Below are 14,313 nucleotides of genomic sequence, written 5' to 3' on the forward strand. Positions count from 1 at the left end.
AGATCTGCAATTCCTCACTTTACAAAAAGCAAAAAACCATCATATTTATACAGCTTTTAAGAGTCTTTGAATCTGATTTTGGTTTTGTTTTTTTAAATCTTTATAAAATCAGAAATCAAGTAAGATAAGTGACAAGAAAATTTTAGCAAATTAATCTGTCCTGAGAAAAAGAAAAATCATAAACATAACTGGTGAAAATGCAGTTGGCTGAATTGTACTAATACTGAACCTGACAATAGAAAAGGCAAGTAAGAAACTCTTTTCCCTCCCCCTGAAAATGTTGCTTTAAAAGGCTATGCCAAGCGTGATATACCATGAGAGTGAGTGCCAGCACATACAGAAATAAATGACAGATCTGTTCATTTCAATTTTCAAACTTCATAGCAAAGTTATCATTCAGTATGTGTTGCAAACAGGAAAAAAAAAAAAAAAAAGAAAACACCCCACTACTCCTATAATTTTAAGACCTGCAGGAAAACATGGTGTCCATGAATTGTGACAGCATGGGAGCTGAAACCTCCATCCCACAATGACAAAAACCAGGCTAGCTCAGTCTGGAAACAAATGAAAGCTATATTTACAAGCAAATCTACAATCTATTATGAAAAACAATGAATATGTACAAATATACACTATTCACAACATTCACAAATATGTACAATCAACAGAAAAACACAACCAAGCCCCCTGGCTTCCCCCTTCCCTAGAGGGGCCTTTCCCAAAGGGGCCTCTCCCCCCAGCCAGAAGAAATCCCCCCAGGCACGCCTGGCAGAAGGCAAAGAGTCAAGAAGCAGGGAGGTTGTTAGACTTAGCTTGTCAAGGTCAATATGTTGCCTTCAGCCAGAAAACAAGAAGCAGACAGGCAGAAGCAGAACAAGCTGAGACTGCCCAACTCCCCAACTTTGTTTTGAGTAGAGATTCTTAAACATTTCTATCTCTCCAATGGAAGTGTTTAGAATAATCATTATTTTGTTTTCTTACAGCCAATAGTGATTTTCTTACATTCTTTCACTTTCTCTGCTCGAACTTTGTGAAGAAGAATTAAAAAGATAGTCTTAAAACCATCACAATGAAAGCATGCACCTATAATGTGCAAGCCTTCAGATTAGGTATTCATTATTCTGGTTTGATGTGTTCATAGAGTGTTCAGAGGGAAGACAAAAGTATGTGTAAAATTCAACCCTCAAACAGGAGAAAAAGCATTCTATCCTGTATTAGGAATAACATGGTCAGCAGGAGTAAGGAAATGCTCATGTTGCTGTACTTGGCACTGGTAAGGCCACACCTTAAATACTATGTTTAGTTTTGGGCCCCTCACTATAAGGGTACTGAATTGCTAGAGTGTGTCCAGAGAAGGACAGCATAGTTGGTGAATGGTCTGGAGAACCAGACTTATAAGGAACAGCTGAGGGAATTGGGGTTGTTTAGTCTGGAGAAGAGGAGGCTGAGAGGAGACCTATGATTACCTGAAAGGAGGTTGTAGTCAGGTGGCAGTTCATCTCTTCTCTATTGTATCAAGTGATAGGATGACAAGAGGAAATATCCTGAAATTGTGCCAGGGGAAGTTTAGATTGGATATTAGAAAAAAATTTCTTTACAGAAAGAGTGATCAGGTCATCAGAATAGGCTATCCAAGGAGGTTGGTAGTCACCATCCCTAAAGGTGTTCAAGAAAAGTGTGGACATGACACTTTGGGACGTGGTTTAATGGCAATGATGATGTTAGGTCAATGGTTGGACCCGATGATCACAGAGGTCTTTTCCAATCAGAACAATTCTATGACTTTACAAAACAGTCTTTCAAACACTGTTGGTGGATATGGATATACATATGTATGTGTGCACACTTACACTATCAGTGAGATTTGAACTAACAAATTATAAATTTTCACTGTATGATGTTTGCAAATTTGATGAACTCTTAATCGCTGTATTTAACATGTATATTATTTAAAATCAGTAATTGCTTTTGGTTTTTTTATGAGCTACAGAGACTCAAATTTCAGCCAGTACCATGACTTCATGTTGATCCTTGCTCTGAACTGTCACTCTAAAAACTCACTGTCAGTGTCAGTTACAAATGCACACAAAACAGACAATCATCTGGGAATCTTCTGTAGAAAGAGTCTGAGATATACTTATTGTACTGGTTCACACTTCACAATATACATACTCTCAAGAACTCAGTAAGTGTACTACATCTAAATCTAAGGTTTGGAAATAAATGTTTATAATTACAGTATGTTTTATATTTCTTTTAAAATGTCTGTTCACAGAGCTTCTATACATGATTTATTTTCATATTTACAGAGAGGATTAGACAAAGGACACATTCTTTTCATTGACAATCACTTCTGAAAAATTCAAAAAGGCCTACTTAGTCAATAAATCAAGAAACAGAACCTCCTTCAGAATGTAAAGGTTAGCCTTTCCCAGATTAGAACAGTAGCACTTGCTTCCCTTACTAGTAAGCAAACTACTATCTAACTCTCTGGTTTGGATTTTAAGATAAATATTAGGTTTCTTTGGATGACAACAGTAATGCTTTTGTAATAGCTAATACAAAATAGGGAACACATTTCACTGCTGTACAGCAGTGACAACTCCTGAAGGCTCTAAGTGAAGCACAGGAACAAAAGAAAACATTTCAAGTTCTTAGATAACCACGGATGCTTTAAATTATAATGTTCTTGGAATCTTCTTCTATGCTCATCATATTGAAACTTTGAATGGCGTATTTCTTTCTTTCAGCTTCATTTTATGCTTCTCAGTCTTCATAGATATCCTTGCATTCTTGTGTTTGCCTCTGCTTCTCATCATCTAGAATATAAGTTGTCAGGGTGAACAGGCCAGAATGTATCTGTGGATTTTTTGCTCTATGCTGATTTTTTTTTTTTTAACAGTGTGTACTCTGAGCTGTCATATGTGTCATATGAACAATGACTATCTGAGGACTCATCATTATCCAACTTGGTCATCAAAAGTTTTCTGGGTGCAGAAATTAATGGGGTATTTTTTTATTTATAATTCTCATGATGCATATGAAATCAATGTAAATTAGGAAAGTCTTGTGATTTAGATATTTGCTGGCTTTCTGTGTTACAAGTTTGGTAGGCATCGTAATGGTATGACTAAGATTATTAAGGAATATAAACATCAACTTTTACAAAGAGCTCACAGCTGCACTCTTACAATAAGCTTCAAACTACATTTGTATTTTCTGTCAGTTATACTTAATACTTGCAAAATGCTTCTGCCACAGGTGCCATTAACTTCACCTGAAATTTAATGATTCAACCCTTGCAAAATGAAGTGGAATAGGCTGATATTGCAGTAGTTGTACTATATCGAAGCTTTTCTCTAGGATTTCTACAAACAAAACCAGGAGAAATTGTTGATATTTTAGAATGAAATTAATTACACAAGCAACAACAAATTTTTGGTTAAACAATACGGAGACCATTTTTCATCAAATTGGAAGGCTATTAAATTATATAGAATTACTTTGCTTTAGTGCTCAGACTGCAATCTACATTTAATAGTTGCTAAGCATTCTTCTAACATCTGAATGATTCCTAGGTAAAATCAAAATGGATTTTGTAATAGAAGTAGAATTAGAGAATATAAACTAATAAGAATCTATTAATTTTTATTCTGTTTATTTTGTACCATGTGTATGCTGCAGGGTTTGTAAATGGCATAGTAATCAAGTACGCATATGGACAGGAGTATGTACCAAAAAATCTAAAACAAACTGAGAAATTAAAGTGAAATGATAGATAGGTAGATAGGTATCTTGATGTTGTTAACCTGTGGTAGGAATTTCATTATTGGTGTATTTACTATTTTTGAGGGTTTGAGAGGGGTTGCTTTTAAATTAATGGTGTCTTTCCACCTAATAAGATTTTAATCCTGTCCCAAGATTGCAAAGAGAGGAGAAAGCTGTACCAAAAATTTTGCATGTCTGGAAAGGACTCTTCTTTCAAGGTAGTTAGCTGAATTAGTAAATCTATTTTACCATGATTTGCAAGTTATGGATTTGAAGGACAGACATTCTAGTTAAACTCTGTTAGCACTGCTTTGTGTGATGTCTAAATGACACCAGCATTATCTGGCACAGATGATGGAAGGCTTTTCCCTAATCTTATTGCAATGCACAGTGCCATGGTAGGGCCAGAACAAGCCCAGAACAAACCCAGACAGACTCTAAGATGTCTAGACATGGTCCCACTCTCTCCCCTGCTTCCTGCAGAAAGTCAGGGCAGTGAGGAAAAAGGAACAAAGGGGGCAGGACCATGCACTTCTGGTAAACAAGTTGTCTACCTGGGGTAAGAGCACGTGTGTTGGCCACTGCTCACCCAGAAACAAGGCTTTTGTTTCTTCCTTTTATTTCATAGCCTGGCAGAACACCTTTCTGTTGGGCAGCTATATATTGGCTTCATTTGTCCCTATTGGCCCAAATGGATCTCAGGCAAGATATGGTCTCAGGCTGACCCTTAGTCATCTTCACCTTGCTTTCAAGCCTTGCTCTTAAACCTTGGTCAAGCCTTGCTTGAACCTGCTTGGACCCGTCTTGCATGAAGCAGCCTCGAGAGTTGCCTTGCCCTGCCTCAAGTGCCTGGTCCAGAGCCTGGGATAAAACCACAAGCCCATACACAGCAAGCTGAAGAAGCCATGAGCCTAGAAGCCGGAACCAAGCCTAGCCTGCTTCCCCTTGCCACTAGAATTGCACCATGCCTCAGTTTACCTAGGACAAGCAAGTGCCTGTCACAAAGAAGCATCGTAAACTGCCCACCATCTGCTGAAGCCAGATCAGCCCTGGGACAATGTGGCACCCTTCTTGCTGGCAGCCAGTCATGCTGGTGCAGTATGAGAGCATCCCAAAAGCCTCTACAGATCATACACAGCAACAGCACTCTCCACTTGTGTGAAACCAGTTGTGACTAATTACTTCACTGCCTCTTGGTATTAAGGGTTCTTATCAAGTCTCCCCTGTGCTGTGACTGAGTGCTACCTGCTCCCAGGGACCTTCTCTTTCTATGTTATTTCCTCACGGTTTGCATAGAATTGTTGTATTTTGCGCAAAGGCTGTACATTTCTCTTGTGATATATATTCTAACCGCACAATGACCCTATTTAATGAATTTTAGCAATTCTTCATATTAATAAAGTGTTACTAGTATTTTTATTCATAACCGTTTGCCATTTGTTTATTAGTTAAGTGCAATTCCTTAACACATGGTACAACAAGGTTTACATAGCACAGGAGCCTTTTTTTTTTCTCCTCAGATAGCAACTAGAGACGTCAAGGCACTAGCAATTCCAAGGAGCTATTGGACTAACACCAGTAAGTCATGCTCAAAGGAGGAAGCAAAGTTATCTTTCCTTTCACCATGTTACAGTGGAGAGCTGGAATTCCCCTCCCACATTAACAATAACCAGGCTAACTCAGTCTGGAAGCAAATGAAGCTGTATTTACAGGCAAAACTACAATCTATGATGAAATGCAATGAATATGTACAAATATACACTATTCACAACATTTACAAATATGTACAGTTAACAGAAAAACACAACAAAGCCCCCTGGCTACAGAGGAGCCCTGCCTTTTACTTCCCTGCCTTCCCCAGACCTCCCTGGCAGAAGGAAGAAAGCCAAGAAGCAGAGAGGTTGTTAAATTTAGCTTTTCAAGGTCATTATGTGGGTGTGTGTTACATTTGAAAAGCAAAAGACCAGAAGAGAAACGCAGACTGCCCAGCAGAGAAACACCAGACAGACTGACAGAGAGACTGCCTGTACTTTGTTTTGAGTACTCCAATGGAAGTGTTTAGAATAACCATTATTTTTCTTTTTTACACCCAATTGTGATTTATTTACATTCTTTTACCTTTCTGCTTGAACTCTGTGAAAAGACATTAAAGGCATAGCCTTAAAACCATCACATGCCTATTGATCTTAGGCTCACTGTGTATGCTAATAATTGTAGAAGTAAAAAGTAGCATAAAAATTCCCTCAGTTTTGCACTGTTCAGCATGACTATCTAGTAAAACATGGAGTGGAAAATGTGGACTCTAGGGATAAGAACCCTGTTCCTAATTCTTCCTCTGTCAATATTACTTGTGCTAGAGCACGAATGCAAGCTGCAGGATGATAGTTTACAGACCTGAAAGACACTAATAGCACAAGTCAAAACATTATCAGCACTTCCCTTGGAGCTATAAATAAGTTCTATGGGCACCTACATAGTTATAACAGTGAATTTAGGCTCAACGAAGTATTGATAGCTGCAGACTACTTCTGAGTCCCATGAGACTCAGGTCCTCAATCCACTCCGCAAAGCTATCGCAGTAGCATTAAACACTGTTGCTGTGATGGCAGTGAGCCATAAAATCAGTGCTTTCTACTACCAGAGACAATCCTCCCCATCTTTCACATGTGCAGCTGCTCTTTCTCCCCCCAGTTTTGCAAGCAGGGAACAGGCATGTTGAAGAAAGTATTAGCAAACCTTGACCCAACCTCCAGCTTGTTAGAGGCACTAAAGGAGATCAACTACTAAGCTGTTTTTCAGCTAGTAAAGGACAGGCATATTAATTTTGTCTTTCTCTCTGTTACATGCATCAGAAAAGAAAGGCAAACCAACAAGCCTGATCCATTACCTCTGTGGCTGTCCTCCTCCTTTGGGATTCTACATGTGGCTCCTGAGGAATTACAGAGATGTACTACTTTTTCTTCAGGGGAAAGGGAAACTGATAGCATAGACCCTATTTAAATGACATTTCACAAACACTGTTTCTGTTAGTCTAGCTCCTGAGACAAAATAGCTTCTTAATCAAGACAAAATATCCTAATGTTTTCAGTCCAGAGAAACACATGTTAAAGAGTGTGAGTTAAGCCTAGGCAAAATAAACAGGAAAAAAAAAAAAAACAACAAACCAAACAAAAAACAAAAACAAAATTCCCCCAAACCAAAAACCAGACAACCCCCCAAAACCCAAAAACCAACCCAACATGTATATAATGTTTAATAAGTTTAATTTGTGTTCTACTACAACCACAAACTATAACATTCTATCAGTGCTGCTAGTGGCATCAGTACAGCCAGGCATTAAACAGATTGCAGAATCTCTGCAACTGAAAATATGTCATGCCTGTTTGTGTATATGCTCACCAATAATGTATTGTCTTCAGGACAGTACAACAAATTACAATACAGAATTTATGAGGGTTAGACATAATTTCTAAAGAGTAAATAGCTGATGATATGGAGACTGATATATTTTTGTGTATATTGGAAAGAAGTAAAACATTTATTTTTCCACAAACCACCACCGGGATGCAAAGAAAATAATAAAGATTGAAGAATTAATATAGTGTTTGCTTTGTGGTTTTTTTTTTTTTCCTTAGTAGGCAAGGGAAAAATAACGGTCTGTTTTATTTCTTAGGAGAAAGCAGGTGAAGGACTGGAAGAAGAGAAAGTTATCGAAGGAAGAAGTGATCATAGAATGCTTTGGGTAGGAAGGGACCTTAACAGATCATGTCATCCAACACCCTTGCAATAAGCAGAGACATCTTCAGCTATATGAAGTTTTTCAGAGCTCCATCCAACCTGATCTTGAATTTTCCTAAAACTGGACCTTCTACCACCTTCTCTGGGCAGTGTGTTTCAGTGTTTCACCATCCTCATTTCAAAAAACTCCTTATGTCTAATCTGAATCATCATATCACTACAACCTCTGCTAAAAATTCTGTCCCAATCTTTCTTACAAATTCCTTTAAGTTTTGAAACACCTCAATAAGGTCTCTTGAAGCCTTATCTGCAGACTGAACAACTACAACCTCAGAGAGGTGTTCCATTCACCTGATTTTTTTTCATCTGTGCCAGGGACCTGTGCCAGGGATCCTACAACTGGATGAAATACTTCAGGTGATACCTTTACAGAATAGGACAATCAGCTCTCTTGAACAAGTGATCACACTTATTTTGATGCAACACAGGATATGATTGGCTTTCTGAACTGTGAGCATACATTGCTGCCTCACATCCAGCTTTTCATCCAATAATACCCCTAAATCCTTCTCTTCAGTACTGCTCTCAATCCCTTCGTCCCTCAGCCTGTATTGATATTGGGGACTGACCCAACCCAGGTGCAGGACCTTGCAGGTGGCTTGTTGAATCTCAGGAGGTTTGCGTAAGCCCACTTCTCAAGCTTGTCCAGGTCCTTCTGGATAGCATTCCATCCATTGGGGATGTCATTGAGTGCTGAAAGTGCACTTGATCCCATTGCCCATGCCATTGATGAAGATACTGAAGAATAGTGGTCCTGGTACAGACCTCTGATGAAACAGCTTGATTCTACTGCCTTCATTATTAGGTCTTCTTCACTGTGTCTTAGATATTTATTATCTTTTTTTTTTTTTTCCTTTGACTTCTAATTTGTCATTTGGCAACATTCTTTCTTCTTTATGTTAACAAACAACATTCTTGTAAAATTCCTCTAAACTGACTCTCTGATGATAACTTCATAGTTTTTTGGGTTTTTTTTTTTTCTAGCTAGAAGACTCCTGTCTGCAAAAAGGCCATTTCACAGAGTTCATAGAACTCTGAGGAAAGGTTCACAAAATAGATTCTATTCATTGAAGTCAAATTATTCATGATCCAACGTATCTACAAATCTCAGCAATAGACTTTAAACCATTTGGGATTTATATGTCACTCAGTATATTGTACCAAGAAGTAGCATTTGAAACATATCATTCAGCTGTCCACTACCCCGTGTTTCTATCCTGTTAATTTTCAATGTAAAGCCCTCAATTTGAGCCATTATAAATATCACTTAAAAGCAGTGTCACATACCCTGTTTGCCATGAACTGTTCATAGACCTTGTGATGTTAACCTTTTGCTCATCAAGAGAGATTTTTTTTGCCTAAAGCTCTTGAGCTGGTAGCCTGGCAGACAGGCTTACTCTACAGAATCAGTTACAAAGATTTCAGGAAGAGTAATATTTCCATAAAATGAAATTTTAAAAATTCAGTAGTTGAAGTGTGTTTTATACTGTAACATACCTTTTCTAACAGTCAACAAGATCATGACACTGTTCTGCCTAATTCTTCCCATAATATTCACTCTAAACTTCTTCTGTACCCATGCTTCTGCATAGGATTCACCTTTCAGGTGTAACAGAAAATAACAAGCTCTCAGACTCAGATTGTCTTTCTCTTTACTAAGAAAGAGTTTACAGCATAAAAGCCTCTGCACCAGTTAAGCAAGCAAGTCACAGTTCAATTTTCAAAACAGAGAAATAAATATTTTCCCCTGATCTTATATTCTATAGAATATTTTTTTCCACTCTTCAGGACAACCTTCTCCATAATTGTAGGTAGTCTTAGTAATACATATGAATGTATACCATGGCAGGAAGTAAGCTTTGCTTTCGATATGCACTTTGCTGCAATTATGCCACACACATTGATTCTTAAATTACAACATAAGGAAATCTGCTGAAAGCTCAGTATTTCCGCTTCCATTAAAATTTCTAACATTCATTGTCAACTGGAATTCAAATACTAAAATGTCCAAAACCACGCTTCAACAAGGTGCTAAAAAATGAAAAATTCCAAGGCAGTTATTTTGCATATGTATACTCATCTTTTTAATTTTGCATCTTACTAAGCAAGATCTTGCCTTTCACTTTGTGATATTTTCCTTTCTTAAAGTAGTAATGATAGTGCAAATAACTCATGGCCATCACAACAAATCATCTGAATAGCTTTTATATATAACTAAGGAAATGAAAAATTTCCCCTAACATTTTACTTTCTTACCCCTAATAGCTTTACATTTTAAAATAAAACAATTTCAGCATCTATACTATCTCATTCTGTGCATCTATATGCACAGAGGTATGCATCATGGACCAGTCTTCACATCACCAGTACGGTGTTCTATCAATCCACAACATACTCCCCCCCAGCTCATCAGATTTCCTCCAGTGTGTGCCAGCAATACTTACAACCTCCTGAATTCTTTCTAGCATAACTGAGGGAACCCAGGTAGAATTGGAGTTACATCAAATGAAATACATCTTATACCTTCTTAAACTACGTGAAAGCATGACACAAGGGGACTTGAAATCAGATTCAGAGGGAAATTGGTGAAGTCAAACTCATGATTCATCCATTAGAGTTTCTCAGTACAGGTAACAAATAAGGCATTTCCAGAGAAACTGAATAATTTGTACATATTCACAGTAGGTAAGATCCATGCAGCAGAAGCTGATTTTGTAATTGTGACACACTGAGTGAAATTCAGTGACTCAATGTTTAGCAATTTTCATTTCCAGCTCTGTGGTATCACGCTGTAATACAGGCCAGCAAATCTTAAGCCATGTAGCAACTCTTGTTACCTAAACAGTTTCATTTTCTTACACTATCTGTGGTTCTGGATCTCATGATAAACACAGGAATTTTTATTAGTTTTAAAACTCACATTAACTTTGGATTCAAATTCACTTTAATCAGTGATATATTCCTATACCAGCAAAAGAGTGAAAGAAACAAAAATCAGTGCTATCATTTTTTGAGCAGAAAACAGCAAACTACCAACAAAACCCATGAAACTAACCAACCAACCAAATAAAAAGCTCCAACAAACAAATAGATAAACAACAACAACAAAAGATAAACAAACAAACAAACCCCCCAAAATTACCCACACAAGCAGACAAGTATTTTTTTCCCCTAACTGGAAATTGTGGAAATTGTTGACTAACAAGGTTGCCCAAAGGTTAGTGTGATTGGAAATGAGCCATGATAAAGATCATACATATTTCAAGAGGAACCAAGACTATAAGGTTTCATAAAATTGCTGACTAAAACATTCTCTTTGCGTCTGTTTGGAAGCAAGGTCAAGAATCACACCTTTAGTCAGAGAACGCTTTCACGCATGCCCTGTTCACGAGGATGGCATCAGTAAGCAGTTTATCCACACAGAAAGTACTACTCTACCTTAGGAAACAAAGTGAGCAGCTGAAAGATAATATAGCATAGGCAAGTTTGGTTTTTCTTTTACCTGTTTTTCTTTTTTTTTTTTTTTTTGTTATTTTCTGTTTTACTCTAGTGATCATTCTTAATTTATAAATCTGTAGTGTAGAAAATTAGCCATTGCACATATTTTTCTCTTCCTATTGCCTTAGGCAAAACCAGCTACTCTGGGTGCTTCTCAGGCCCACCCCTGACAAACTGAGCTACATTACATGAGTTCAAACAGTATCATGTACATAACTGTGCATGCTAATGGCACAATCAAAACTACATCACAAGGCATTTGCCAAAAACTTGTCTCTTGAAGAGGAAGGAAGTCATCAACCACATTAAATGGCCATGAGCAACTTACAAAGAGACTTTTTCAGTAGCTAACATAAAAAGAAGTCTAGGAGAAGCAGGCAATACTGCAGTGGTGGAAGGGACCTTGGTGTGCAAACAGATGCAGTTAAAGTGCAGTCTGCCACCACCCAAGTCACCTGGGGTGTCTGGGGGTGTCCCAGCCTCTACTGACTAGGACAGTGCATTCTCCCATGGGCTACCACAAGCAGACCCTCCCAGTGCCACCTGGCTCCAAGTGCTGGAGGTCCCAGAAGAATCTATATTGAGCAGCTGTCTGGGAGCTTGAGTAGAGTCCATCCCAGGAGGGTGCGCAGCCATGGACCTCAGGGGAATTGAGCTCCTGTCACCTGAGGGGTTTTCCTGGGGGATACTGCAAGGGATTGCATATCTTGGGATTAGATAGAGGTTCAGAGATTCAGAGGTATTTATCGACATTTTCTAAAAGGCTCCTTTTCATAGGTTCTGTTACTGACACTGATCTTGAATCTATCGTGCTGGCTGCTAGTTAATTAACTACATGTTGTTAATAAATCAATAAAATACTTTCATCCCAATTCGGTTTAACAACACGAAATAAATATCTTTCCTTTGTGAAATCTTGTCCCTTCTTATCACTTAGGAACACAAAAGGGATTTCTTAAAGTTTTATATCATGTTATACTTTAAAATACTATGTAAGTCTTTATTCCCCAAGAACAAGATTATGCTCACTTTACATCAGCATAATTAAGAATCCAATGACATATGCCTATGGCTATTGAACTATGAGTTATATTTTTGATGTTTTGCGAAGGGACACCTCTTACGTAATTCCTATAATAAAAGTAGGAGTTAAAATCAACAGGTATAACAGTAGAGATATTTTTCTTGCTCTTTTTTTCCATTCAGTTATGGTCAAACTTTTCTCAATTACTTTGTTTTGTTTCTTTCATTGTATCTATTTTTAGAAAGAGAAAGCAAAATATGCTTTTAAGCAGATTGTGTTTACCCTTTCCAAAAAATTTTTCTTTCATTTCCATGAACTCTCCACATGATATAGCCTGCTCATATTTTCCAGTCGCTTGAAGAGCTGGTGGGAAAGACAGATAATATTAGAGAAATATTTTAGAAACTGCACAGAGATAAATATGTTCCTATGACATGCTTATTCTATACCACTAAAACAACGCTGCATACACACTATCTCTTTTTACCAAAACCATGTACCTTCCACATGAAAGCCATCCCATCCATCATGTGTCATGTTCATCTGGAACCAACAGGTAGCATTTTCCCTTGTTATGTGAGATTCAAAATGCACCCAACTTTCCCCTTGATCTAAAAAGTCAGTAAATAAAGAAATTTATGTAAAAGTTAGAGCTGATAGATCATTGTGATACATTCTTTTGGTTGGTTGGTGGTCTTCTGGGTGTTTTGTTGTTTATTTTGTTTTGTTTGGTTGTTTGGTTTGGTTTGGTTTGGTTTTCTTCAGTCTTTTCTAAATAAAAGAAAGCTTGGTTCTCAGCTCCTGACCTTGTGATTACATAGTGAAAGAAATCCTTACAGCTTGGTCATTAAGTCCAATGTAAGATTCAACTAAAGTAAATTTTGAACAGAGAGGTTATCCAGCAATGGAAGAAATATCCCATTCTACACTAGTACTGCATAACTAATGGAATAATGAGAATGCAGTTTCCATGTACATAATCTAAATTCAAATATATTGAATAGCTTCAGGCAACAGGCATCAATAATTTACCGATGACTTGCAGTACAGGCAGAGTTTCAGGCTGCAGCTCTGCCATAGAAATCAGACTTTTCTCTGAAATATCATGTCAACACTTAAGCATAGTGAATTTGAAATATCCTGTTAATTTTTATCTGACAATAGACCAGAAATGTGCATGTATATCGCAATCTGCTCTCATATTCAGATCATCTTGAGGTAAACTGAGTTTGCAAAAGCCTTCCATTTCAGCTCTGTGGCAATGAATTTCTCTTGTGATAGTCTGAAAAAAACCAACTTATAAAAGAAACAAAAATTTAACATTTGAATTTTTTTTAAAACAAAAATTGCATTTAATGAATTGTGTAGGAATTATAAACTACTTACAGGGATAAAATCTTAAATTCCATGTTATTTTAGAGTGTTTTCATGTAATTAGGCTACAAAATGCACTCTCTACCGATGTTACATCATATTGTGCTTTTAGAAAATCTTTGTTTGATAGTGTTTCAAGGTATGAATATGCAAGAAAACATTTAGCTACAGCAAGTTTAAAGTGCCATTATACCTGAAATGTAAAAGTACTTTTATCTTTTTCTCTGCTGTATCACTGATATCAGAGATACTATTCCACAGGTGTCACTCCCACGATTCTGTACAGAACCCAGAATATTACTGAGGTATCTACAATATTGTTACTGACTAATCTGGGCTCACTCCTTTGAAGTAGGAGGTGTTTAATTTGTGGGTACCATTAAAACAATTAAGTGTAAATAAATTACTTCTTTTAGAGAACGTTTTGTAACTTCGTTCTAATGTGTTTCCATGGAAACAAAAAATTCCCCTGGTCCCCAGACTATGAGAATACCTATCTGCAAAGACTTTTCTGAAAGGCTGATACTCATTTCAAAAACCTCATGTGGGATTCTGGCATTTTAAACAGATATTATTCAGCTCAACAATTTTGTTATGCAGGCAACTCAAAAAACATTTTCAAAGTCTGCAAACTCTTTTTACTGGAAAACTTTACTTTTAGAAAGAATTTTGAGATCTAGACTACATAATTATCATAATAATTTTTTAAACAATGTCATTATATTGGTTCTATGTAAGTCTCAAGCTGAACCTGATCTTATGTTCATTTTGCAGTCTGGACCTTGAGTATCATAATTAGTACATGTGACATTATTAAAAAAGCAGTATCTAGAGTCATAGAAGTATTGTGG

Source organism: Indicator indicator, chromosome Z (assembly GCF_027791375.1).
Source record: "Indicator indicator isolate 239-I01 chromosome Z, UM_Iind_1.1, whole genome shotgun sequence".
Lineage (NCBI taxonomy): Eukaryota > Metazoa > Chordata > Aves > Piciformes > Indicatoridae > Indicator > Indicator indicator.